The following is a 23,785-nucleotide window of genomic DNA, read 5'->3' on the forward strand; positions in this document are numbered from 1 at the left end:
TTAGATGAGTTTAAACAACCAACATTTTAAAAATGGTAGTCAGAGAAGAAAAGAAGACCCTCAACAGGATTGATAAGGTGACTGTAACAAGGGGCTCGAGCATGTCTCAGATTGTGAGGATGGTGTAGGATGGGGCAAGGGTTAGATCTGTTGTTCATAGAATTGCTGTGAGTCACAGAGAGAGCTCTGTTGGCCTAGTGGATAAAAAGTGATGCTACCAAGTCAAAGGTGGGTGATTTTAGTCTGTGGCCTTGAGGCCTGATTTTAACTGGTTTTGGTCAAACATTCTTCTAAGTGGCATAGCACTGGTCTGTCCATTTGCTGTACAGAGGTACAACTGGTGGTTACTGTGATGCTAAACACTGTGACACTGATGTGTCAAATGCGGTAATGGTTACCCATGGTGGACAATGTTTGGTGGAGCTCCCGGATTAAAACAAGCTTGGAAGCAGGACTGGCATCCACTTCCAAAATAGCTTGCCTCTGGAAACTCGATGAATGTGGAGAAACGATGAAGTTTATACAAGTGTTCAGGTCTTTCTTTCATAGGGTCTCTATGAGGCGTCTATGACTCATCGGCACTTAAACAATTGAGCTCAATTTGCACTCCCTAGGGACCTTCTCCGAGACACTGCTAGTTGTTCTTGGGTTCATTGCAATGTTGTTGATGTGTGCTATAGAGTCGGAACTGACCCACAGCTGACCTTCCAGTGTGCTTTCAGAGACAGTTGATTACACAGGAGCAGAGCCAAGGAGCAGCTGGTGGAATCGAACTTTGAAGTGCATGTCTTTGGGGTGGCAGTGCAGTTTCTTTTTCTTTTCTTTTCTCTCTCTCTTTTTCTTGACATGGTACTGGGATTTTTTTTAATATGCAGGTTTTTCAGAGAAAGGCAAATTCTTTAATATTACCCATATTACTGCATCCCACTAGACGAGGTAGTGGAGTTGAGATCAGTCATCAGCACTGTCATCAGTGTTGCCAGAGAGGTTGAGGACAGACACCACGGAATTGGACAGCTTGCTGGCAGTCTTATCTGTATGTTTCTGCATTTTCTTCTTATTCTTCAGGGCAGATGCCAGAGCATGACCTCGCTGCAGAGGATCCGTCTCCATGATCCTCTGCAACACTGGTTGGCAGTCCACTATGCTATAATTCTTGGGTTGAAGGTCAACAATGCATTTAGCCCACTCCACCATATCCACAGTGGTTTTATTTTCAGCCACGTCTGCTGTTTTCATCGTTGGAGAATGCAGCCACTTGATCTTCATTTCAAGTGAGTCCTTGTCATCCAGCAGCTCAGATTCTCCCGTGGCCAAACATTCCATTGTGTCTTCACTGGCCTGTTCAGTATGCTCAATGTCAAAAGCCTCTGTCATTTCCTTAACAATCTCAGCACTGAGGTGAGTTGGCAAAGTGTGAGTAGATGGTGGTAGTGTACAGAAACTGATCTTCCCGCTCATCCAGTCATCCAGGGAAGCTCTGGCTGCCTGTTCCTGATTGTATATGCCTCTCTTTTTCTTCTTCCACAAACGGTAGGCCGCTGCAGTCAGAAAGTTCTCAGTGGTCTGGAACCCAGAAATTTTGTAATAGTTGGAAATCTCCTCTAAATTGCAACATTGCAGAATGGTTTCCACTGGACTCACTGACTTCTGTCCATGGATGCAATTGTGCAGGATGGTACCCACCTCTGAGGCTGGTCGTGGGACAATGCCTGGAGCATCTAGGAGCCTAGTGAACTTGTCCAGGTAGACTGCTTACATGAACCGAGTGATTCCAGGAACAGCCCCTACACTGCACGCACTATTACGCTTCAGGCTATTGATCAGGCTGCTCTTTCAGACATTGGGAAGGCTCATAACACCCACACGCATGTGGCTGCACTTTTCCAAGGCGGCATTTGCTTCCTAGAACCCTTATGAGGTTTTCAGCTCCAAAGCAGGCCTTACTTTTTCAGCAGTGACTGAGAGGCTTGTTCCACCGGCACGATACAACAGTTCAAATTTTTAATCTGATCCTGGGTACTGGCCTTGAAAGGCACAGTTGGCAGCTCATTCTGAAGGTAATACAGCCACTTCTCCACAATCTCTTTAGGGACCAGGTCCATTTTGTTCAAGATCAAGGTTAGTTTCTTGTTGCCTTCTACCTGCAAGACAGCCTCCTCCATTTGGACACAGCATAAGCCCAAGGGGTCTCTGACATCCAGGACTTCAAGAATCACATCAGCGTATTCTACCACCTTATGAAATTCCTTATAATAAGCCTTCCTTATGGTTTCATCATCCAGCTGAGGAAGCATATTTAGTTCCGGCAAAACTTCCTCCTTATGCTCAAATTCCTCTTGACGTGTCAGGACATCCTGACAGTAGTTCTTGATGGTCCTGCATTTGTATCGCTCTTGTTCCTAGGCAGATTGCTGCTTCTCTCTGCACCCTCTTCTGTTTCAATTCATTTTCTTGTTTGGCGTGATCATTACAGTGAACAAGCTGGGGAGCGAAGGACACTTTGCAGACTGCTTTCTTCCCATTCTGCTTTGCAAGCTTCTTACAGCCCGTAGGTCGTTTACTCGACTCTCTGTAGTTGTGTCTGAGCTTCATCACGATGACCAGCTTGAAAGCAGGGAGGTTCAAATCTGATATCTTCAGTGGTATTCCTGAGCAGAAATGTCAACACAGAAAAGGAATGAGCGAAAATGTGTTCCAGTCAACTCGTGGTGCTTAGGTGATCAGCAGTGCAGTTTCTTGCCACTAGGCCACCAAAGAATGGAGAAAATCCTTCAGATTGAGGAATTTTGGGAAACTTCTACTGCTGATAAGAAAGGACAGGCATAATTGGTACAACTCTGTTTTTAAACATGGGCATGATGTCTAGATTGGTAGCAATTATACTTTGACTGAGATCTGACAAGCTTGAAGAAGAAACCCAAGGTGCTCTGTGGTGGAGAACAAAGAGAGAAAGAGTGTGGGCTCCTGGTGGCGTAGTATAATTGCTCTACTAAGAAGGGCTTCTACCTATGCCTGAGCTTCTTGTATTAGGAAAACACATCATATACTTTAGAAAAATAAATTAGCTACTATTATGCGGATGACACAACCCTGCTTGCTGAAACTGAGAAGGAACTGAAGCGCTTGCTGCAGAAAATCAAGGACTGCAGCCTCCTATATGGATTGAGGCTCAACATCAGGAAAACAAAGATTCTCACCGGTGAGCCAATTGGCAGCATCAGTATGGATGGTGGAGAGATTGAGATAGTTAACAGTTTTGGTTTACTTGGTTCCACAGTCAACACTCTTGGTAGCAGCAGCCAGGAAATCAAGAGACAAATTTCATTGGGAAAGTCAGCTGTGAGGGACCTCTCAAGAGTACTGAAGAGCAATGACGTCAGACAGGAGACTAAGGTGTGCCTGATCCAGGCTATAGTCTTCACAATTATGTGCTATGCATCGGAAAGTTCGACAGTGATATGGATAATAGAAAGAGAATTGATGCCTTTGAGCTGTGGTGCTGGAGAAGAGTGTTGAATATACCATGGACTGCTAGGAGAACAAACAGGTTTGTCCTGAAGAAGGTGAAGCCAGAATGCTCCTTGGCGTCAAGAATTCTGAAGCTTCGTCTGACCTACTTTGGGCATGTTGCAAGGAGGGACTGGTCCTTGGAGAGGGACATTATGTTTGGGAGAGTGGAGGGGCGGCGCAAGAGAGGAAGACTCTTGATGAGATGGATCGATTCTGTGAGTGGAGGGGTGGGAATGAGTGTGTTTGAGATGGCGAGGTTGGCACAGGATAGAACGACATTTAGGGCTCTTGTACATAGGGTCGCTATGAGTCGCAAGCGACTCAATGGCACATAACAACAACTACTGCCTAGGTGTGTGTTTGGGCTTTTTAAAAAATTGTAATGAGACACATTTCTAACTAATAAAATATTCTGAGGGATTAGGAATTGCAACTATTCTTTAAGATCAAAATCAGCAAAGACCTTCTGTGGACTCTCAAATGCATTTCTGGAGGCCTTAAGATAATGGCGGAAAAGTGGGCTAAGCAGACGCTAGGGCTTAAAATACTCTTGTGATGCTAACAATGTGAATGCATACTTGAGTGTTCCAGATTTTACTCTTAAGATCCAAATGCTGTGTTTGTTTTTGTTATATGCTGTGAGTTGGAACTAACTCATAGCTAGCTGACTCTCCAGTGTGTTTTCAGAGGCCTTAAGTCACACAGGAGAAAATTGCCCATGTTTCTCCTGCAGGGCTTGGGTTGTGAAGCAGTGGCTTCGAAGCTGTGTGCCTTTGAGTTGGCAGTGCAGTTCATTTCCACCAGGCCATCGGAGCTCCGTGAAGGTCCAAATAAACATACAATTCTCCTAGTTTTTCAATTTTTGTAAAAGCCCTATAATTTTCTAAAATGAAGGCCCAGCTATTAATATAAAACTACTTGTTTCTGTCATTTTAATGACTAGGACCCTGCCTTCTTACAAGACTCACATACTTGAGATCCTTCTAATGACCTATAGTCTATCTCCTGGTGGTCAGCAGTAAGTCCAATATGACCTCTTTTTCATGAATGTAAAGTCCAGTCTGATAGTTCACCATGGCTCTTACAGTTCTGCTCTCTAGCTAACAGATTCTTCCTAGAGTTCTAAGGATGTGAAAGTACAGTGTAGCTCGGGAAATGCTGGGGAAAGAAATGCTCTTCATAATTCATAGGGTCACTGTGAGTTGGAGTTGACTCCACAGCACGGTACATAACAACGAAAACTTCCTATTTCACTGATTAGTCACATTTGTCCTACAGTTTTGTTGTGGGGTCAGTATCCACCCAGGCCTTCACGTCCTCTCCCTCTAGGTTAACCTCTGACCCTCTAAGTTCTGCCAACTGATTATTCATTTCCCCTTCGGTTTCTTTCCTTTTGGTCTAGGTAAGCTTGGAAAGACTTCTAAAGACTGCTGACTTTAGAGTTAATACAGGATCACAGGAGACGAGAAGGATTGTTTGTCTCTTTGAGGGAACTTTTGTGACCGGTATGATTTGGCTCAGTTGATCACTTATTTTCATTTCATGAAAGCCGGGTTATTAATTTGTTAAAAAGTTGTGTATTCAAGAAGAGCATTTAATGGTTAGCTGTCTGTGAAGCACTGACAGGAAAAACCCCTATGAAAAACACAGCAGAAATCAATACTTTCCATTTAGAGACTGTGTCTTTAGAACCATGACTGTGAATACTGCCAAGGAATGGCAGGTAGTTGTGTTTCTTCAATACCACTCACTCCAGTAGCAGTGGAAGTTGAGATTTCTTAATTTAAAGAAGATAAAACAAAAATGATGATTAGATGATTGTCTGTAATTAGATCCAAGCCAGAAAAATTATTTGTTTAGAAAACTTTTTTAGATGAGCTGACACTCTATAATGAGAAAATAAGTGTAAACTTATTGTATCAAGAAAATAACAAGTTGTACCAAAATGTTTTTTAATCCTTGTTTGCATAGTGCAGAATGCATAGTAGTTGCTTAATAGCTGTTGAATAACTGAAAATATTTGTGAAAGAATATAATCTCACTGAATAGTTTTAACTAATTTTAATTAATAATATTTAATTATTTTCAAGTATACTTTATACTGTGCAATAATTGTGTCAAATACCATAATGATTACCCATCATGGACAGTGTTTGGAGGAGCTTCCAGATTGATTCAGGTTTGGAAGCAGGCGTGGCATCCACTTCCTAAACCGCATGCCTCTGGAAACTCTGTGAACATAGAGAAATGATGGTAGTTCTAGAACAGGGTTCAGGTCTTTGGTTCATAGGGTTGCAGTGAGTCATATTTGACTTGATGGCACTTAACCAACAACCATAACCAACAACTTTTTTTCTGTATCTTTCTTTGTTATTGTCAGGGGCCATTAATCTGAACCCTGCCCTGTCCTGTGCCATCCTCACCATCTCTGATACACTCAAGCCCGTTGCTGCATCACTGTGTTAATGAACCTTATTGCGGATCTTCCTTTTTTTTTTTTTTTTAATCCTCTCCCTTTCCAAGCATGATGTCTTTCTCCAAGGACTGACTCTTCCTAACAACATGCCCAAAGTATGGGAGACGAGGTTTCCTCATTCATCTTTGTCTCTAAAGAGCACTCTGGCTGCATGTTCTCTAAGATGTATTTGTTCTTTCAGCAGTCCGTGAGATATTCAGTACTGTTTCTAACAACAAAACTCAAAGGCATTGGTTATTATGTCATTGTCCAACTTTCAGATGCATAGAAAGTAATTGAATGGCTTGAATCAGGCGCAACTTAGTCTTTAAACTGACATTGTTGCTTCTCACTATCTTAGAGAGGTCCTTGACAGCAGATTTCTCCAGTGCAACATATCTTTTGATTTCTTTTTTTAATTGTGATTTTAGTGGAAGTTTACAGGAAGATTGGGTTATCATTCATTCATTCATTCACTAATTCATGCACTCTGTCCTCCTTTTCCCTTTTATAATTCACTTTGTAATGCATGTCTTATTCCAGGTCGTTAATTGTCATATATACCTATTGTCTAGTCATCCATTCCTTTCCAATTGTTTGCCTATTCCACTGTTGTATTATTATTATATTCCAGTGTAGTGTTCATTATCAGTCTGTTGTTCTTTTCCTGTTTTCCACCCTGCTTTTCTTGACTGCTGTACCCAGGGTGTTGATTGTGAATCCACATCTTACTGATGAAATAATTGACAACGTCATTCTTCTCTCAGTTTGTTGCCTATTGGCCCAGTGGTGAGGGTTGCATTAGTATTTTGATTGTGCTTATGTGAAATCTATACTTGTACCAGGAGGCAGTGGTCAGAACAGAGCTCAGAACAGAGCAAGGAAACACTGCGTGGTTCAAAATTGGGAAGGCATACACCAAGGAAGTGTCTTATCTTCATATCTTTTTAATCTGTATGCAAAACAGATTATCTGGGAGGCTGGCCTCTATGAGGAGAAGTGTGGCATCAGGCTTGGAGGATCTGAAGTGCTTGCTACAGAAAGTCAAGGACTGCAGCCTTCAATATGGATTGAAGCTCAATATCAAGAAAACAGTTTCTCAACACTGGGCAGCATCGTGATAGATGGTGAAGAGATTAAGATTGTAAACAGCTTTAGTTTGCTTGGTTCCACAAACAACACTCTTGGCACCAGCAGCCAGGAAATTAAAAGATTAATTGCATTGGGAAAATCTGCTGTCAGAGACCTCTCCAAAGTACTGAAGAGCAACAGTGTCAATCTAGATACTAAAGTACACCTGATACAGGCCATGGTCTTTGCAATTACTTGCTGTACATTGGAAAGCTGAACAATGACTAGGGGTGATAGAAGGAGACTTGATGCCTATGAGTTGTGATGTTAGAAAAGACTATATTGAATATACCACAGACTGCTAAGAGAACAAACAAGTTTGTCCTGGAGAGGGTGAAGCCAGGCTGCTCCTTGGAGGCAAGACTTCTGAAGCTTTGTCTGACATACTTTGAGCATGTTGCAAGGCAGGATCAGTCATTGGAGAGGGACATCATGCGTGGGAGGGTGGAGGAAACAGTGCAAGAGAGGAAGACCCTCTATGAGATGGATTGATTCAGTGAGTGGGCTAATGGGGGGCTGGGGTGGGTGTGTTGGAGAGAGTGCGATTGGCACAGTATAGAGCAGTGTTCAGGGCTGTTATACAGAGGGTCGCTATGAGTTGTAGGAAACTCTATGGCATCTAAGAACAACAACAATGACAACATTAGATAGCAATACATTTTGAAATAAATTGAGAAATAGAAAGAAAATTTCTAATAGCAAATAGCATTAGTATTTTCATATTTTATGAGTAAACATAAGGTATAAGGTTCCAATCAACCAGCTCCTACACGAGAGGAAGATGGACATTCTCCTTGAGCAATTTATTGCCTCTAAAAACCCACTGAAGGGTCAGCTATGGGTTGGAGCTCACTTGATGGCATGCAATAAAAATAACACGAGTAAACATCTAACCAATTCTATACTGTGTTGCTGAGTATCTGAATCGAAACCAATCCATAGCTAACCGTCCAGCAGGTTTTTAGAAGCCATAAATTGTACGAGAGGATATTATCCATCCTTATCCTGCGGGACAACTGGTGGATTTGAACTTTATACCTTAGGGTTGGCAACAAAGCTCCTTACCACTAGGATACCAGAACTCCTTAATCCTATACTAGGCAATGTAAAGGCATTGCTCTCCTAATGAGATATTTTTATTTTTTGAGTAAAAGTTTACATTAAGACTTGAATCTGAAAGAATTATCTTTAATTTTTCAGAGTTAAAAAAGTAACAATTTGGTGTGATAAAGTCTATTTTGATTACTTTTACTTAGACTAGTTGATTACATTGAGGCTTGAACATGATGGAGGCTATGAGGATGGTGCTGGATAGAGCACAGTTTCAGGCTGTTTTTCTCGGAGTTGCTGTGAGTTGTAGTTGACTGACAGCACGTCACAGCGTCCTTGGTCCCTGTTATGCCATTGTCTCACAGAGAGTCTCCCGCTTTCACTAACCATATACTTCACCATACATACATAATGCTCTCCTTTTGCAATTCATTCCTCCTGATGTGTGTCCAGCATCTGTTCTGTCATGATCCATAGAATTTTTGATAGTTGACTTTCAGAAGTAGATTTCCAGGCCTCACTTTCTAATCTGTCTTTGTCTGAAAGCTCCACTTAACTCTGTACATCTCTAGTGACCCTACTATTTGAAGTACTATTGGTGTAGCTTCCTGTATCTCAGCACTACACAGGCAACACATGGTATGACAGACCGACAGGTGGTGAACGACAGTGCTAGTGTAGACAAACAAGCAGAGGAGGAGTGTCTTGTGTATGTTCATTATTGGTGTCCTGCTCTTCAGAGTGTGGAGACAAATGAGTACTTTCCCTGTGCTCGGCAGGTCTGTACTCCATCACTGCCTTTAGAGTCTGAGGCCTGAGAGAAGTGCACAGGTATTAGAATAGTTTTTGACCCTGTCTTATGGATCAGGTTTGATTCCCACCCCCCTCATGCCCTAAGTATGTGAGACAAATCTTTGTTATCGTTACCTCCAAGGATACCCTTGATGAGACGGTGTGTGATACAGTTACCTCAGCAGTGGGCTTATGTGTGTCTGAGTTGGCGAAGATGGCACAGGCTAGGACAGGGTTTAGATCTGCTGTTTCATAGGATCGTTATGAGTCGTACTTGATGGTACTTAACAACAATAACATTCTGGGGTCAGAACACTGAGGGGGACTGAGAATTAGGGCTCTCTGTGTTTTCTGGCAGTGATCTTGTCTACTCACCTTGCTTACCCCAGCCTGTAAATGCAGAACCTGCTGAAGTGGAAGCACCTGTAACTTGCAACCGTAAGGAGGTTTCTCTTGTGTGATTGGAGGTGCTACTTGGTTTCAGTGTGAATTTTTTGCATATGCGTTTTAATACTTGAAGGAGATAATTATGTTCAGTTGTTAACTAAAATGTTTTTGATATCTATTTATTCTTATTTATGTACATTTACTGACTTAAAAAGGTAGATGTGTGACTTGAAAATTGTTGCAGGAATAGATAATAATGTGGTAGCAGCCCTTGGTAGAAAAATAATAAAGTGAAAATGATTCTTGGTTGTCGTCAGGTGCTGTGAATAGCTTACTACTCATAGTGACACTGTGTTCAACAGAACAAAGCATGCCTGGCCCTGTGCCATCCTCGTGATTGTTGCTGTATTTGAATGCACGGTTGCAGTTGCTATGTCAGTGCATCTCACTGAACGTCTTCCTCTTTTTCTCTGACCCTCTACTTTGCCAACATAAGATCTTCTCTGGAGGATGACTCTTTGAAAATGTTAAACTGAGTGTTCAAAAATGAGATAACCAAAACTTATTGAAGAAACATAAAGGATGGTTTAGTATTCATCCTGGAGTTCAGGATTTAAAAAGCAGTTCTGCACCCCAAGGTGCTGTTATGAAGCTGGCCATGGTTGACGTTCATTACTTCAGATTGTTGTCTAGCAGTTGCGATGAGTTAGTACTAAATTTGTCATCTGTACACAATGTAAACAATTATACATAATTTTATAAAGAAAAAAATTGAGCACTTCAGGAGTTTAGCAAGGATTGCATTTTTAACTTGGAGGAAATCACTTTTAGAGGAATTTGGAGATTTATTCCTTGCTATTGCATTTAAATTTTTAGAAAACAAAACTAGAAGACTTTTAACATTACTTACCCTTTATTCTTTAGCACACTTATTTTGTTAGCTATTTCCTATAATTTTTTTTATAACTACCATTTCAGACACATTTTTTTAAAAAAAATTGAATTGTGAGCATCTTCCTACAATAACAGCTTTTTGTGTCTTTACATTCAGAGTCATGCCATACAACACTCAAATGACAACTACCATTTAAAAAAATTATTCTGGTTTATTTACAAAGTTTGAATACATTATTTCTCACAAAAGATCCTTCCCATTTCCTTCACCCACCTCTCCCATCGAATTGCAACCCTATCATTAATACCCTACCCCCACCATCCTCACCCCCGTATCTGCACCTTCCCCCCCTTGAATCCTCATATTCATTCTACAATAATGGTTTTATACAGTGTTTGTCCTTGTGGGACTGAGTTAGTTCACCCAGCAAAATGCTCTCTAGTCCCTTCCAGTTTAGGTAGTAATTTACAAAATCATTGCTCCTGCGTGCTGCATAGTATTCCATTGTATGAATACAACTTCTCAATCCATTCATTTATGCTTGGACAATCTGGACTGTTTCCATGTTCATGAGATGTGAATACTGCTGCTATGAATATTGATGTACAAGTTTCCATTTGAGCCCCAGTTCTTATTTTCTTGAGGTATACTCCAAGCAATGAAATAGCTGGATCATATGGAATTTCTATGTTCATCTCTTTGAGGAAACACCAAACTGCCTTCCAGAGTGGTTGTTCCATTGTACAAACCACTAACAATGTAAAAGAGTTCCTATCTCACCACATCCTATCTAACATTTATTACTTGCTGTCTTGTTAAACTTTGCCACTGCTACTGGAGTGAGATGGTATCTCATTGTGGTTTTGATTTGAATCTCTTTTTGCCAGTCATTTAAAGCATTTCTTTATATGTCTGTTGGCCATTTGAATATTTTGCTCTGTGAAAATTCTTTCCATGTTTTTTGCCCGTTTTGTAGTTGGGTTATCAGACTTTTCTTGTGGAGGCCTAGGAGTATTTTATAAACTTTTGTTATGAGACTCTTGTCTGAGGTAGTATTGCCAAATGTTTGTTTCTGGTTAGTAGGTCTTCTTTTCAGCCTGCTGAAAAAAGTTTGAGTAACACAGGCATTTAATTTTTAGAAGGTCTCATTCATCAATTTTATCCTCTTCAGATTGTATGTTTCTGGTTGTATTTGGCAGTCTTTTTATACCATAGGCTAGGGCTTCTAAACTTGATACCCAGTTTGTCTCTTATGAACTTTATGGTTTTGGGCTTTACTTCCAAGTCTCTTAACCACCTTGAGGAGATTTTTGTGTGTAGAATGAGATGTGGATCCTGTTTCGGCTTCCTGCAGGTAGCAGTCCAGTTTTGCCAGAACCATTTGTTGAAAAGGTCATTATTTCCCCTGTTGATAGGTGTTGTTTTTTTTCATTGTTGAATATCAGTTGACGATAGATAGCTGAATCTATTTCTGGGTTCTCAATTCTGTTCCACTGATCTAGTGCTTGTCATTATACCAGTACCATGGTGTTTTGGTTACTACCGCTGTGTAGTAGGTTTTGAGGTCAGGGAGTGCTATGCCTCCAACCTCATTTCTGTTTCTCAGAAGTGTTTTGCTTATTTGGGGTCTTTTGTCTTTCCAAATAAATAGATAATTTCCTTCTCAATCTCCTTGAAAAAGGAATTTGATATGAGGATTGGGATTTCATTGAACATGTAGATTGCTTTTGGTAGGATTGCCATTTTCACCATATTGAGTCTTCTTATCCATGATCAAGGCACATTTTCCCATTTCTTTAGCTCTTTTATTGTGTCTTGCAGAAATGTTTTGTAGTTTTCTTTGTATAGGTATTTTGTAACTCTAGTTTAGTTCACTCCCAAGTATCTCAATTTGTAGTTGGCTATTGTAAATGGTATTGCTTTCTTGATTTCCTTCTCTGAGTTCTCTTTGTTACTGTAGAGAAATACCTCTGGTTTTTGGATATTGATCTTATATCCTGCCACTATAAACTGGCCTACTATCTCTAACAGTTTTTTTTGGTTGAGTCTTTGGGGTTTTCTGTGTACAGTATCATATCATCCACATATAGCGATATTTTAACAATCTCTTTGCCAATCTGGATGCCTTTTATTTCCTTCTCTTGTCATATTGCCCTAGCAAGCACAATATTGAATAGAAGTGGTGACAGTGAGCATTCTTGTCTGGTCATTGCAAGGAAAATGTTTTTAGTCTTTCTCCATTGAGAATGATGTTGGCTCTTGGTTTTGCATATATACTTTTCACTATGTTGAGGAAATTATCTTTTATTCCAATTTTGCTGAGTGCCTTTATCAGGAAGGGGTGTTGGATTTTGTCATATGCCTTTTCTGCATCAGTTGCTAAGATCATGTGGTTCTTGTTATTTACTTTGTTAATATAGTGAATTATGTTGATTGTTTCTATTATGTTGAACCATTCTTGCATACCTGTTATGAATCCGACTTGGTCATGGTGAATTATTTTTTTATGTACTTTTAGATTCTATTGGCTAGGATTTTGTTAAGGATTTTTGCATCTATATTCATGAGAGATAGTAGTCTCTAGTTTTCTTTCTTGATAATATCTTTGCCTAGTTTTGGTATTAGGGTTATGCTTGCTTCATAGAATGACTCTGGGAGTGTTCCTTCTTTTTCAATTTTTTGAAAGGGTTTCAGTAGAATTGGTAATAGTTCCTCCCTGGATATTTGGTAGAATTCAGTTGTGATCTTCAGTCTAGACCTTTTCTTAATGGGAAAGGCTTTTTATGACCTTTTCAATTTCTTTTTTTTTGTGATGAGTCAGATTAAGTGCTCTATATCTGTCCTTGTCAATCTGAGTAAGGCATGAGTTTCAAGGAATTTGTTAGTTTCCTCTAGATTTTTAAATTTCTCAGAGTATAGCTTTTCATAGTAGTCTGATAATATCAATTTAATTTCCTCTGATTTTTCTGTGATGTCACCTCTATCATTTCTTAGTTGAGTTGTCTGTGTCTTCTTTATTCCCCGTCTTCTTTTGTTAAGTTTACCAATAGTTTGTAAATTTTATTGACTCTTGAAAAACCAGCTTCTAGTCTTACTGATGGTTTCAGTTGTTTTTCTGTTTTCTATCTCATTGATTTCAGCTCTTGTCCTTATGATTTCTTTTTTACAGAGGCTGTAGGATTAGATTCCTATTCTTTTTCTAGATGATGAAAATGTTGAGTCAGATCATTGATTTTTCTTCTTCCTTCCTTTTTTAAGTGTGTGCCTGTTGCTATGAACCAGGTTTTGGTATGTTGTATTTTCATTTTTTTCCAGGAACTTTTTATTTCATTCTTTATTTCTTTTATAATTCAATCATGTTCTAGCAGAGAGTTACTTAGCTTGCTCATGGATGCTTTTGTAAGCTTTATGCTCTTGTGGTTAATTTCCACCTTTATGACATTGTGATCTGAGAGATACTTTGTATTATTTCCTCATTTTCTTTACCTCTCATATCTGATTTTCCCCCCCTAGTATGTTTCAATCAGGCCCTTGTCTTACAACTCACTTGGCTCTCTGTTCCATTTCTTCATTTCTACCAGTGTGTTGGACACTTCTGCCATTTTGGTCTCAATATTCTGGATCACATTTTCATGCTTTTCTGTTATTTCTAGTGTAGCTAGTGTTAGCTATATCCTCTTTGTCTTGTGATGATTTTTTTTAAGTTCTTGTCCCTCTTTATCTATTCTATCAATTCTTTCTTCCATCTTTTGAATTTTCTTCCATAGCTGTTCAACTTGCTCCTCATCAATGTATTTCTTCTGAACAGTTGTTTCTAACATATTTGCCTTCTTAATTGTTTCTCCCATCTTGTACATTTTCTTCTATACTGATTCAAGTTGTTCCTCATCAATATATTTCTTCTGAACTGTTTTTTTAGTATTTGTTTATTAATTGCTTCTTCCATCATTTTCATCTTCTTCTGTAGCTGTTCAAATAACTCCAATAACTCATATAATTTCTTCTGGTTCTCTCTATCAGGGATATTCACTGGGTCTGTTTTTTTAGGAGATGGGTTATTTTAGGTTTTTATGACAACTGAGGCAGATTACTGCTTTCCTGAGTCTTTTCTTAGTAGATATTTAGTCATTGTAACCATAAAGTGACAAAGAGTATGGCATTGTTTTGTGAAGGATTTGTATATTTGTGTTTTCTTCTTGGCCTGGTCACTGCCATTTTTACACATAACGAATCAATTACCATTTTAGGAAGGTTTCTTTTAATCTTCTTAGTTATCTTCTCAATTATGTAGCAGTGATTTGCAAATAGATGATAGAGTTGAAAACCTTTAGTAAGTGGGGAGAGATAACCTTGATTCAGGTTGGCAAGGAGAGAGCCAAATGGAGAGGCCATTGGTAAAAACTCAACTCTGACCTAGAACTCCCTTTTTGGCAGTATTTCTAAACTAGTGAAGATGCTCCTGCCCTTAATAAGCTTCAGAAATTTTGAATCCAGGATCTAAACATTGTTTTTATTGTTATTAGCTGCCCAGCCTAAGGAAATGACCACTGTTGTGGGCGTAGTCTAAAGGAGTTGAGCTGCTAGTCCAGAAGCTGCATCTCTTTGGTGGTTTGAATCCATTAGCACCTTCCTGGAAGAAAGATGGGCAGTCTTCTTCTATGCTTTTTACAGCCTTGGAAATGCAGTGGTCAGCTGTGAGTCATTCTGACTTAATGGCAACAGTGAGTGGAGGGAGAAGAGAGAGAAGAAGAGAAAACAAATTTAAGAAACTTGGACTATATGAACTGGCAAGCAAAAAAGGATTAACATGATGCTCATTTCCAAATTACATTAATGTAGTCTTGTATTAACTGAGTGACATTGCCTAAGAGCTCTCTCTATCACCTCTCATTGTCCGTTGAGGCTTGTTCAGACTGGAAGCATCAATCATGTCCCAAATATATGAAATACTCACCATCCTCTCTTTTAAGGAGCATTCTGGCTGCGCATATGCCAAGACAAATCTGTTTGTTTTTATGGTATATTTTATGATATATTCAATATTTTTGCTGCAGAATAATTAATAGGCATTAGCATTTTCCTCACCTCCTTATTATTGTTGTTATGTACCACCAACAGAACTGAATCATAGCTGACTGTCCAGGAAGTATTTAGAGGCTGTAAATTAGGCGAGAGGAGACTACTCATCTTTCTCTCCTGGTGCAATTAGCAGATTTGAATCATGTGCCTTTGGTTTGTCAGTGCGACTCCTTATCATGAGCCACCAGTGCTCCCCACTTGCATATTGTTGTTGTTGTTGTTAGGTGTTATCAAGTCGAGTATGACTCACAACAACCCTGTGAACAATACATCTGAAACCTGTCCTGTCCTGTACCATCCTTATCATCTTTGGCACAGTTGAGCCCTTTATTGCGGTCACTGTGTTACTCAATCACATTGAGGTCATTCCTTACTTTTGCTGACTGTCCACCTCTCCAAGCATGATGTCCCTTTCCAAGGAATAGCCTTTCCTAGCAACATGCCTAAAGTATATGAGACAAAGCTTCGCCATCCTTGCCTCCAAGGAACTCTCTGGCTGCACTTTCTCTAAGATATGTCTGTGTGTTCTTTTGGTAGTCCATGGGCTATTCAGTACTCTTCTCCAGCATCACAATTCAAAGTCATCAATTCTTCCGTCATTCATACTGTTCAGCTCTCAGATGCATAACAAGTGATTGAAAAGACCATGATTGAATCAGGTGCACCTTAATCTTTAAACGGACATCACTGCTCCTCAATTATTTGAAGAAGTCCCTGACAGCAGACTTACCCAATGCAGTATGTCTCCTGATCTCCTGACTGCTGGTACCAAGGGTATTTATTGTGGATCCAAGTAAGATGAAGTTGTTGACAATTGCAATCTTTTCTTCATGTATCATGATGTTGCCTGTTGGTCCAGAGGTGAGGAATATTATTGTCTTGATGTTGAGATGCAATCCATATTGAGGGCTTTACTCTTTGATCTTCTGCAGCAAGTTCTTCAAGTCCTTTTCACTTTCAGCAAGCAAGATTGTGCCATCTGCAGAATTCAGGTTGTTAATGAGTCTTCCTCCTACCCTGATGCCACACTCTTCTTCTTAGAATCCAGCTTCTCAAATGATTTGCTCAGCAGACAGCTTGAAGAGATAGGGAGAGAGGGTACAACCTTGACATTCTCGATTTTAAACCATAACGTGTTTCTTTGTTCTGTTCTGACAGCCAGCTTCTTTGTTTCTCTCTCTTGCCCTCAACTCTTTTTCTATCTTACATGGTCTCAGTGGAAAATGCACAGTATAATTTGAAGACCTAGTGTACAAAAGGAAAATAAAACATCTCATTAATAGAATATATATATATTTTTTTTTAATTTTTTATTTTTTATTTTTTTTTAAGCAGGAGTGACATCTACTTCCTAAATAACGTGCCTCTGGAAACTCTATGAACTTTGATAAATGTTCATAGTTATAAAAAGGCTTCAGATCTTTTGTTCATAAGGTCGCTATGAGTCGGTCTTGACTTGAAGGCAATCCACAACAACATGAGCATAATTAAGCATTCTGGGATTTCCATTCTTCTCAATGTTAGCCATAGTTTGTTATGATCTAAACAGTCAGATGCCTTTGCAAAGCAGTAAAACATGCGTAGACATACTTCTGGTATTCTATGCTTTCATCCAGGATCCATCTGACATCAGCAGTGGTGCCACTGCTTAACCCACTTTGAACTTCTTGCAGTTCCCTATGTACAGTTCTGGCCATTTTTGGATTTTCATCAGCAATAACTTGCTTGCATGTGATATTAATGATATTATAATTTCCTCATTCTGTTGGATCACCTTTCTTGGGAACAGGAACAAATACGATCCTCTTCTAGTTAGCCAACCAGGTAGCTGTCCTCCAAATTACCTGGCATAGACTGGTGAGCACGTCCAGGTTCCATCTGTGAATTGAAGTATGCCAATTGATATCCCGTCAATTCCAGGGCCTTTTTCCTCCCTTTCCCCAATGCTTTTAGTGCAGCTTGAACTCATTCTTTTGTTACCATTGGCTCTTGTTCATATGGTACTTTCTGAAATGTTTCAGCGTCAACCAATTATTTTTGGTACAATGACTGTGTATTCTTCCAGTGCGTTCTGGATTATTCAAAATTTACCCAAAGCATCTTTTAGTGTTGTAATTTGAGGCATGAGTCTGTTTTTCAGTTCTTTCAGCTTGAGAAATGCCAAGGGAGTTCTTCCCTTTTTATTCTCCAACTCCAGCTCTTTGCACATTCCACTGTAACTGGTACTTTGCCTTGTCTTCCCTTGTGGCCTTTTGAAATCTGCTAAGTTCTTTTATTTAGACATCTCTTCCCTTTGATTTGACTTCTTGATGCTCTAATGCAATTTTTATGGTCTCTTATGGCTTTTTCTTTATCCTCCCACTTTGTTTTTTTTTAATTAAATTTTATTAATTTTAGTGAACATTTACAGAGATTTTGGGTTTCCAGTCATTCATTGTTGCACTATTTTCTCTACCCCTCCCCAGTTTGTTCCTCTTTTTTTCCCCTTGAAAGTTTGTTTTAATTGTTCCATTGCCACAGTGCTTGTCAAAGCCAGTTTGTCAGTGTGTCCTTTGCCATTCCCTATCACTCCTCCCTGAGAGAGACTTCACCCTGATTCATAGGGAAAAGGGGATGGCTTATTCTCTTAGCTACTTCCTGCTGAAAAGGGACGCTGTGGGTTTCAGGGTGAAGATCTTCTCTCACTACTCTAAAGGGCCCCTTTGGCAATAGGAAACACGTAGACTATTGTGGAGACTGATTTTGGAATTTAGATGCACTGTTATCAGTTGGGCTTAGCCGTACATGTTCTGTTCTCCCACTTTGTAATGATCTTTCACTCTCTTTGAGAATGATAATCTCAAAGTCATTCTACAGCTTTTATTTTAGTCTCTGATCATTGTTATTGAATGTCTCAAACCTGCTCTTAACTTATTGTTTTGTGCCATAAAGGCTGCCACCCTCATAGCTGATCCTCCAGTGGGTTTTCAGAGGCAGTAAGTCACTGGAGAAATTGCCCATCTTTTTTTCACAGAGCAGCTGGTAGATTGGAACCACCTGCCTTGGAGTTGGCAGCACAACTCCTTTCCACTAAAGGCACCAGCACTCCTTATGACGGTTCTTAAATTCAGATGAGATTGACTTAAGGCTGTATTTTGGTTAACCAGGATTTGTTTTCATTTTCTTCATCTTCAGTTTGAACGTGCTCTTGAGTGATTAATTGTCTATGTCTGAAGACTAAGGTATGCTTAATCTAGGCCATAGTCTTCACAGTTGCTTGCTATGCATCAGAGAGCTGGACAATGACTAGGGATGATAGAAAGAGAATTGATGCCTTTGAGCTGTGGTGCTGGAGAAGAGTGTTGAATATACCAGGGGCTGCTAGGAGAACGAACAGGTTTGCCCTGGAGAGAGTGAAACCAGGCTGCTCCTTGGAGGCAAAGATTCTGAGGCTTCATCTGACATACTTTGGGCATGTTGCAAGGAGGAACCAGTCCTTGGAGAAGGACAGAGAAAGAGAGGAAGACCTTCAATGAGATGGATTGATTCAGTGACTGGGATAATGAGGGTAGGTGTGTTGGAGACAGTAAAGTTGGCACAGTATAGAGCAGTTTTCAGGACTATTGTACATAGGCATCGCAAGTGACTCGATACATAACAACAACAACATTCATTAGTCAGCCCTTGGCCTCATCTTGACTGCTGATAAAGAGCTGCTTCATTGACTCTTTTCATGGATATAGTTATATTTGTGTGTAGCCCTTCAAGTGTGGTCCAGAGTATTATTCATTGTTTATTTTTTTAAAAGGTATAGTTACCGCTGTACGGCAACTTGTACACCAGGGCTATACAACCTATACCCAATGTGGACAGAGAGTCGGGTGGAGCTCCCTGATTAAAACAAGCTTGGAAGGAGGAGTGGCATCCACTTCCATAATAGCTTGCCTCCAGAAACCCTATGAACCTGGCGAGAGGATGAAAGGCACCCAAGCGCCGAGGACTCTCCTTCACAGGGTCGCTATGAGTCGCCTGTAACTCAATGGCACTTAATCACAACAACATAGGCAATAAATAAACTTGCATTTTATGTGATTAAAAATAGCATGTTTTAAATCAGGGCACCTTAATCCTTAAAGCAACAGTTTTACTTTCTATCACTTTAAATAGAAGTCTTGCAGTAGATTTGCCTAATGTTATATATCGTTTGACTGCTGCTTCTGTGAACAATGATTGTAGATTGAAGTAAAATGAGATCCTTGACAGCTTCAGTATTTTCTTTGTTTATCATGATACTTGTTGGTCCAGTTGTAATTTTTGGTTTTGAGAATAGCTTTTCCTCCGTAATGACCATTAAATTTTGTGGAAATTTATTAGAGGGAGGGAGGGAGGGAGGGAGGAAGGAAGGAAGGAAGGACAATTCCATGTCAATGGAGTTATTTTTCCAAAGCAGTTTGATTTATTACTTGACATAATTTCAGTGAGAATTTTTACAGTGACTCTTCAGTTTTGTTCTGGGAAGTCTGTTGATCAAGAGTATGACATGTTTTTTGGAAAAGAAAAATGCTTTTACTTGCATGAGGAGACATTTAGACTATGTGTAATTATGTAAAGAGAATCTGAATAATTTTCTCAATTCTGTTGCTGTGTTCAGAAATTCTGCTTACTTAAAAATGTAAACTTGAATGGATAAATGTAGTTCTTTATAATATTTGCTAACATATTTAATTTCCCAAAGTGTGGCCCTGACTCCAAAAAAATATTATCCAAGCACTTAATGGAATATACTACCTTCTCAAGTCATGGAATCTGTAAATGATTATGACACAACTTACTTTAAGATAGTTGGCATTTATATTATACTTGTTCAAATCAGTTCACTTTGAATGTGTTTTTCCCATTCCACATCATTTCTTTGAGATTTGAGATTGTAAACGTCAACTGATATTTCCTACTCTAGTTTTCTATGTAATATGGGTTTATAAGTGCAGCATAAGTATATTTAATGCTGACTGGGCTGCAGGTAGTAATTTCTAAACTGTCATTGATTATTTACAAAATCCTCATGCACTCAGTGCTAGCAAGAGTGAGATAAATTTGATAATATATCACCAAAGACAGATTCTTTATGGCAGTTCAAATCCACCAGTGGCTCCATGGGAGAAAGATGGGCAACTTACAACCTCAAAAACACAGTGGAGGGCCAACTGTGAGTCAGTTCTGACTAGATGGAAGTGAAGGGGTTTTTTGGTGGTGTCTGCATCAAAAAGGAAGTAATTATCCTATCTATTGTTGTTTGTGTGTGCTGTGGAGTCGAAACTGACTCATAGTGGACCCTTCAGTCAACAGTGAGGGGGCTTTTCAGAGGCTCAGAATTTTAAATCACATTGGACAATATTACCTGCCTCTTTTCAGCAGCTGATGTATTTTGCCTTTTGGTTGGCAGCCCAACTCCTTACTACTATCTAATAGCCCTGGCCAAAAAAGAAGAAGAAAAAGAAAGGCACTAAATATTATTTTTGTAACTATTAATAATGGTTTAATATGAGTAGTAAGACTTTAGTCTTCTTGTTTGTTTGCTTTGGGTGGTTTGTTTGTTTATTTTTTGTTTGCTTGTTTCTTCCATCTTTTTTTCCTTTAATATTTTTTTCCAGGAAGAAATGTTGTTATGTGTGATTGAGTTGGAATCGACCCATAACTAACCTTCCAGCACTTTTTCAGAGGATGTAAATCACATGGAGGGAGATTGCCCATCTTTTGCCCTTAGAGCAGCTGGTGGATTTGAACTATGTTCCTTTGGGTTGGAGCATACTTTCTTAGCACTAGACTGTCAGTGCTCCCACCATTAAGAATATAAAAAAAATTAATGAAGAGAAATTTGAATAAGAAAGATGTTTTTATAGAGCCCTCTTTTCTTTTTTTCTCAATAAATAAATGTTTATTGATTCTTCAAGGATGAATAAGAAGACAGGAGCCTCTTTTTCTTTTGTGAGGAGAATAGTATATGTTGTTTCTTTTTAGAAGATCATCATGAGGGAGTTTAAGTGGAAAAATAGAGTCATATCCAAAAAAGGGTTGATCTTAGCCAAATACAACCAAAAAATCAGTTTAATAATAACAACAACAATAACAACACAATACAATAAAAGAAATTTAGTTAGAACATCACTTTATAATATAAAACATAGAGTATAGATTTTATAAAAATGACATGTAAATTATATTTCAATTAAAAAGAAAATTAAGTAAATGGAATAATTAAGAAAAAACATTGAGAACTGGTCTTTTTAGGTCTTAAGAAGAGAGGAAATTATGATTGCATAACATTTTTGTTGTCAAAAAAAAGAGAAAGTTTCTTCTCATAGTTATGAGGAAATGGTTTGAAATGAGATAATAATTACAGGAAATGATGGAATTTCTTGTTAATGAATCTAAAATATTGGCAGGTAAGCACAGAATCCTTTTAATCAAGTCTCAGTAATAACACTGCAGGTTGCCACACTGGGTTACCCAGAGGCACATAACAGTGTGGTAAAAATAAAAAGAGGTAATGCAAACCTTTCATTTTTCAGAATGTCTTTTTTTCTCCTAATATTTTCTTAAATTTTAGTGAAGTTTTACAAAGAGATTGGTTTCATTCACTCACTTATGCACACTTTCTGAAAACTTCTTTTCTTAAACATAGGAAACTATTAAAATTTATACTAATTATATGTGTTTATTTTAAAAAGAAACTTTCAGAGTTTATAGAAATATTAATATATGAAATAATAAAATCTTTGTTTTGCCTGTGTGATTGGATATCTAGAACAGCCTTGGCCCTCAGGTCCAATGTAAACATCTTCTCTTTGCAGGCCTGGCCAAATGGTCTTCAGAATTTCAGATCCATTAAAAAATAATTAGTAATTTGATAACACTATCTAAAGCATGAATTTCAGAATATATTTTGTAAAGGATGAGATAAGAGGCATACTGAATATGTTTCTAGAAGTTGAGCAATGAATCTGCTTTGCCTCAGTGATGAAAACCTTATTAAAATTTGGAGAAAAAAATTTTTTTAATCAAACTTTTTTTTTCCTGGTTGACTTACAGTTTCCGTATACATTGTTGTTCACACTGAATCTTTCCCATTTCCTTAACCTACCCCCTCCCTCCACCCATCAAATTGTGAGATCCTATGATTACGCCCCCCGCCCATCCTCACCCCTCTTAGATCCTCATACACATTTTACTAGTTATCTATTTCTACAGTATTTGTCCTTATGGGACTTAGTTCACTTGGCATAATGTAATGCTAATGTAGTGATGCGCAGAATCATTGCTTCTATATGCTGTGTAGTATTCCATCATATGAATATACCATAACTTCTCAATCCATTTGATTGTGATTGGACATTTGGGCTGTTTCCATGTTCTTGTGATGATAAATAACACTGCTATGAACACTGGTGTACAAATCTCCATTTGTGCCTCAGTTCTTTTCTTTCTCAATTTCCTTTGCAAACTGTACTTTTCCCTCATAAATGAAATTGGATGGAACTGGAACATATTATCAGAAACCTACAAAGCTGTGAAAATTTTCTATTAAATACTAATATAATTGAAATGGGGGGTTCTCATGAAAGACATTCTCATGAAATCTGGTATTTTGTAGTCCATCAAAACGTACTCAGAAAGGAAATTGAGAAGACAGATGAGGTGATGTCATCATTCCACTCTTCAAGCTGATGATAGCTGGGTCGAAGATATTGAATTACCAGTGTAGCCACAGATCAAGTCGTCACTCTGACCTTCCTGCTAGCTGTGATGATTGAAAGAACTCCTGCTCTGGATGTTAATAGAGACCTAAAGCTATAATGATGGTGGTGGTGGTGGTAAAGTAGTGTTTTCTCAAGGTAGGAGACCACCACTAAAGCTTTAAAATATGCCATCATTATTGGAAGCCAGTACAGGGAATTAAAGTTAAAGCAACAACAATAACAAAACCAAAATAAAATAAAAAAACAACAACACCAAAACCCCACCAAACCGCCAAATATTTTGGGGCTGGATTGTACCCTTAGAAAATACTGGCTCCTCCTTCCATCATTACCAACAAGGTTATGCTCTATATCCAAAAGATTATGCTAAATATCAGATGATATGTCTTACTCTGTAAACCTTTGAATGCTAATTATCAACCAGTTGCTTTGGAGGAAATTCTGACACATAGCAAACCAGGGTGTGTGAAAATAGAACAGTATTCTGTACGATTTTCAGTGCTATACTTTTGTCTCCTGAGATACCCCTCGGAGGACTCGAACCTATAACCTTTCCATTAGCAGTTGAGCACTTTGAACAGTTTACAGGACCTACGGACTCTTCCAGCAATGACTGCATCATTGACCAATGGGACCTGAGAACAGGTCTTGGGCACACCAGACGTGCACTCTTCCAGCAAGCTGTACGTGCTGCTCAGCACCTAAGAACTCTTAATGCTGATTTTAGTGTCTAGCTATTTACTGGTT

The 23,785-nt window shown here is 38.9% G+C and overlaps 1 pseudogene; it reads right to left on the reverse strand.

The window, feature by feature from the left end:
• Positions 1–951: 951 nt before the first annotated feature.
• Positions 952–23,785, reverse strand: part of LOC102860306 — a 38,636-nt pseudogene continuing 15,802 nt past the window's right edge.

The sequence above is a fragment of the Elephantulus edwardii genome, unplaced genomic scaffold, assembly GCF_000299155.1.
Source record: "Elephantulus edwardii isolate Elephantulus edwardi_28Jun2011 unplaced genomic scaffold, EleEdw1.0 scaffold00018, whole genome shotgun sequence".
NCBI lineage: Eukaryota > Metazoa > Chordata > Mammalia > Macroscelidea > Macroscelididae > Elephantulus > Elephantulus edwardii.